Below are 5,133 nucleotides of genomic sequence, written 5' to 3'. Positions count from 1 at the left end.
AATCTTTTTCAACCTTTTTCGGCTTGAATCCCTTATAACTCGATATTTACGGGTTTTCGTCATCTTCTTCAAACCCGGATTTTAGAGGCTCGATTTGCTCATATCAAGTCTCCTGAATTCGTCTTTGATACATGTTTTAATTATATTTTCACCATTAATTCGTAATCTTTTGTTTCCACCGTTAACTTCAAGTTTGTACATAAACCCGTTTCCGACATCGTATCAATATTAATTATGTAAATCATTGTAAATTCTCACCCTTTAATTCGTTTTATGACAATATAATATACCTGTAACCTGTAAAATTAATTCAATTCGAGTTTAGATACCATTAATCGACTTTAAATTCACCAACGACATTAACAATCCGCGATTCTGACTTCACAGACAGAATTCAACTGGAGAACAGACGCATGAGGAGTTGCGCCTCTTCCAGAGGACGCAGCAGATGCTGCGCCTGTTCTGGGTTGGTTTCTGTCCCTGAACACGTTCTCGCTTTGACGTAACTTCTAATTACGTATTAAATCAACTATTAACCGTATTATCGCCTCTAATCTAGCGTAGTTTTCATACTAATTCTAATACTTTTAATTCTTCTTTTATTTTCATCTTCAAATCCCGTTTTGAGCGTGCTTTTGACGTAAATCAATTAAAGCCTTGTAATTTTAATTATTGTAATTTATTAGAGTTTATTTATTTATTATGTATGGTTTATTTACTTGTTTTTCACATGTAATTTAATCTAACATCCAACTTCGACCCAATTATTTGCTAAATTACGTGTTCACCGATTTAGTTTAATCTCACATGCTAGGATTAATCTATTGCTTGTTGCATTGCATGCATATAATCGACAACATATCAAATATAAACGATTTCCCTAATCATTATTAGAGGCCGCTATCGAGGCGGGCGGGATTAGGTGTTCAATTAAAGAGCTTCCTAATACGTACCCTCACCCCTTACTCCAGATCTCTGTGAACATCCGTGTTCATTGGCATCCACGAGAGTCATTCTAGACATAGAATGCTAAGGGTAACGAGTTCTTGGTGTTCATGTCATTACTTTATGTCTTGACATGGCACGAGGTATTCGAACGGTTCCAATTTCCCATAAAAATTGGTGGCGACTCCACAAATACACGCTTATTTCACGCGCCTCCGCGCACGCCGCGGTGTGGCCCATGTCCACAGTTTGGCGACTCCGCTGGAGATGATACACTTACGTGTTACTCAAGGTGAAACTTGAACGAGGTTAGGGAATAGTTTATACGAGACAGTTGTCAATTTTCATTACTCGACCTTCTTAGGTAGTTTCATTCGGCCTTGCTAGGCTTAACCCAACCCATTCAACCAATCGTTCCGTCTTGACGGTCCAAATTCTTATCTGGGCCTAAAGATGGATAGCGATTGACGTTAACCATACCGCGGTACATACCTATGTTTGTATCTAGAGCTTTCACTACTCGAGGGAATGGACTAGGAATCGACCTTACTCATGTTTGGCACGGGCCTCTCCACAGACCAAGGTTTGATAACTTGGTATGGCAACCCACCTTTTTTAAGCCAAAACCCTTTAAATGCACTCAGCATACCGTTATAATGCCTGTTTGTATGTGTACTTTCTATGTGTCTAAATTCCTCATTTATAAACAAAATAATGTCAATGTAAATAAAATTCGTTTTCAAACCTTTTCAAATGTCCCATTTAAAAACATAATAATGCCGAATTTTCCGATTTTCAAATTTTAATTTTTCACCACAAAAAAAACCTTTTCAAAAATCTTTTGTAATTCTCAAAAAAAAAAAAGAGCAAAAAAAAATCAAAAAAAAAAAATCTGAAAAAAATCTACAAAAAAAGGACCAAAAACATTTTAAAACAAAATATTTTCAAACCTTTTAAATGTAAAAATGTAAATTCAATTGAGCTAAGTTAGAGTCAAAATCCAAACCGACTATGTCCTAGTCGGAACTCTGTCGAGTCATAAACCCGTCTTCGTTTACATTTTGGGTCTTTTCAAATTCAAGTCAAGTCCTACGGCGTCACGCCATCATATTGGACCCCCTATCCCTAGTCGATTAGGATCTAGACATTTCCACACCTCGACTCATACACTCGAGGCTAACACATCGAGTCGTTCCAAAATCCGTCTCTCGAATCCTCCTAATGACACGTTCGGGTACACACATACCCAAACCTCGAGTCAAGTCTGTCCTAAACACACGTCTTAAAATCACGCCAACTTCAATCCCGTCAATAAGGTCAACTGTATAAATGTCACTCCGTCAAATTCAATACGCGAGTCTAAGGTCAAATTCAAACACCGTGAGTCCAAACACGAGAAGTCACTCACGACATTTCACGATTTCACAAGTCAAGAGTCTAGTTATCTCGCCTCATCCTCATATGTTTTCCTTTGTATAACCTTTGTTTGTCGCCTTAGTATGCGTGATCCCATGCCAAATCAAGTTGTAACGCGCGTCATTTTGTTCTCGGTAGGAATTCTGCGATTTCCAATGAAAATGTTCAAGAACGTTCATCTACCGTCGTCGAAGAACTAAGTGCTGCAGTCATTAAGCTTCAAGCCACCGTCGAAGATTTGAGCACTCGTGTCAACAATATGGAAGGCCAAATGGGCATGATGAAACCTTTACCATCTTCTCATACCCCAAGGCCAGGTCATAGCTTCAACACAACTCACCCATCTAAGAAGGCCAATCAAGACAAGGGAGTCAACCTCTTGGCAACTCAACCCAGAAGGCCGGGATGAGCTCATAGGGAATTCGTTGACCTCGGAACCACATATCAAGTAGCTCTACAAAGACTGGTTTCCCAGGGAAAGCTTCATCCAATTGGTCCAACCCCGGACCCTGAAAAGATATTTCCTAGGTGGAAGGGCAATTCATATTGTTAGTAGCATCGAGGTAGGGGACACGATACGGAGGACTGCTTTTGTCTAAAGCATATTATTCAGGATATGATCGAGGATGGCAAGCTTCCTGTGCCACCTTTCTTCAGGAAATCCAAGAAGATCAACCCTCTTGGGTCTAGCAGCACTAAATATGAGGAAGAATCATCCCTAGACTGCTCTCATCTGCTCGATCCTCGTGACGACGAAGAAATTAATGTCCTCGAAAACGACGACATCCAAAGTGGAATGCTCATGCTTTCCATTGCCTTCAAAAGTAAATTTTCCAAGTTAGAAGGAGCCATTGATAACCTAAACTCTCGGTTTTCCAACATGGAAAATCAGTTTGCTGAAATGGCTAAGAAGCTCGTGGCCCAACCTCTCAAGATGAAAAGTGTCCAGACAAACCCTCAACTTGACGGTCCTAAGGAGAAAGCAAAAAGTGAGCAATATATTCCTAGTTCTTCTCATCCAATAATCAAAATCAACAAAGTCAACCTCATGGAGTCTTCGTTAAAGAAACCTAACAACTCTCCAAGGTCATTCACAAAGGCTTCCAATAAGAAGGATACACCTCCTAGAAAATTTACCGACATTGGTATTACATACACCGATGCCCTTCAGAGACTTATGGAATGACAAAGGTTGAAGCCTATAGGACCTACACCTAACCCAGAGAAGAAGTCTAAGTTCTGGGATGAGAAAGCCTACTACAAGTACCATAGAGGCAAAGGGCATGATACAGATAAACGTTTCAAATTAAAACATGTCATTCAAGATATGATCGAAAGCGGAAAATTGTCCCTCTCAACCTTTAGCCCACAAGGCAGCTTAGGCAATCCTCATGGATATACCACTTATCAGGAAACTCCTCTTGACTATTATCCTTCCAGTGTTCCCAATAATGAGGACGAGGTGCTCAAATGGATGAATGCTCAAGGTCAGATGCCGAAATCTGTTTCTGGAAAAGAAAATGTTCACGCATGGGCCGATGATTACGAGTCTGGATCTAAGATCGAGTCAAAGTCTGCGTCCAAGTCTTAGGCTTTCTTTCCCATAAATTTTCTAGTGTCTTTCTTCGTGCCCATTTCCATTCTAGTGACAACCTGGGGGTTGCCCCACGAGTCACATGTCTTTTCGAGTCTATGTTAAAATTTATTTATTATTCATTTCAATAAAAGCACACTTTTAAATCCACACATTCTATCATATATCTTCCTTTACCTTTTTCAGTGACAACAAGAATTGATTTGAGACATTTTTTTAAAACGAACAACAACACATGTCAGTCGATGTGAGTGCACTAAAATGATGTTCTGTTCTGAGTTGTAGAGGACCTGAAACTCCATATCCATTTTCTTACCTACTCCATGGCTGGCAATAGAAACCTCACCATACCCTAGTTTAGGACGAGCATATCTCAAGAGATTCTAGGACGAATCCAGACCATCTCCCTTGTTAACGATTCATGGTGGAAGGCAAGCCCATTCCCCACAATAAACAGCCTGTTTACTAAACGAAAAACCAACCCATTTCACACCAAAGGTGCTAGTCTGACTCAAATCTATGGTAGCGAGCAAATCCAAGACGATACGAGCCATGATCAAAGACAAAGGCTCAATCAAGAGAAATGACCAAGATCAATATCCAAGGCCGCAGTTATGCCCGTAATCCAAGACAAAAGAGTCAAAATAACAAGGCTCAATCAGCAATGTCGATATCCAAAGTCAAAGTTATCTTCAAAAACCTAAATCAAGAATCTGAGCAAAATCCGAGATATATTCCAGACTAAGAATCGGAGTCTGAATCAAAAATAAGCCTGAAATCAAATACTGAACAGAATAATGCTGAATTCTATATAGAATCAAGATATCAATGAAGATGGTCAGCTAGTACCCTCACTTAGCCTTTCACACATCATACACCCTAAGTCCTTCTCGAGACCGTTACAGGGAGATAGTTAGGAATTTTGAGAATCCTCTCAAGCTTGTCAAGTATACTCATCCTTTAGAGCCAATATATGGAAACTTGATCCCACGTCATTTTAACCTACCTTGATGTGCTCAGGCTACATCAAGCCAAGAGACTCCACTTCCAAGCCATATTATAAGCCATAATCCCATCAAGCCTCAACTCCACAAAATCAAGCTCCAGAGATTTGTTCATTAAAGCCTCTTATATCCAAGCTCCACATTCCAAATATCCAATCCAGTTTCACAATGACC

Source organism: Silene latifolia, chromosome X (genome assembly GCF_048544455.1).
Source record: "Silene latifolia isolate original U9 population chromosome X, ASM4854445v1, whole genome shotgun sequence".
NCBI lineage: Eukaryota > Viridiplantae > Streptophyta > Magnoliopsida > Caryophyllales > Caryophyllaceae > Silene > Silene latifolia.
Note: the sequence above shows the minus strand (reverse complement) of the source record.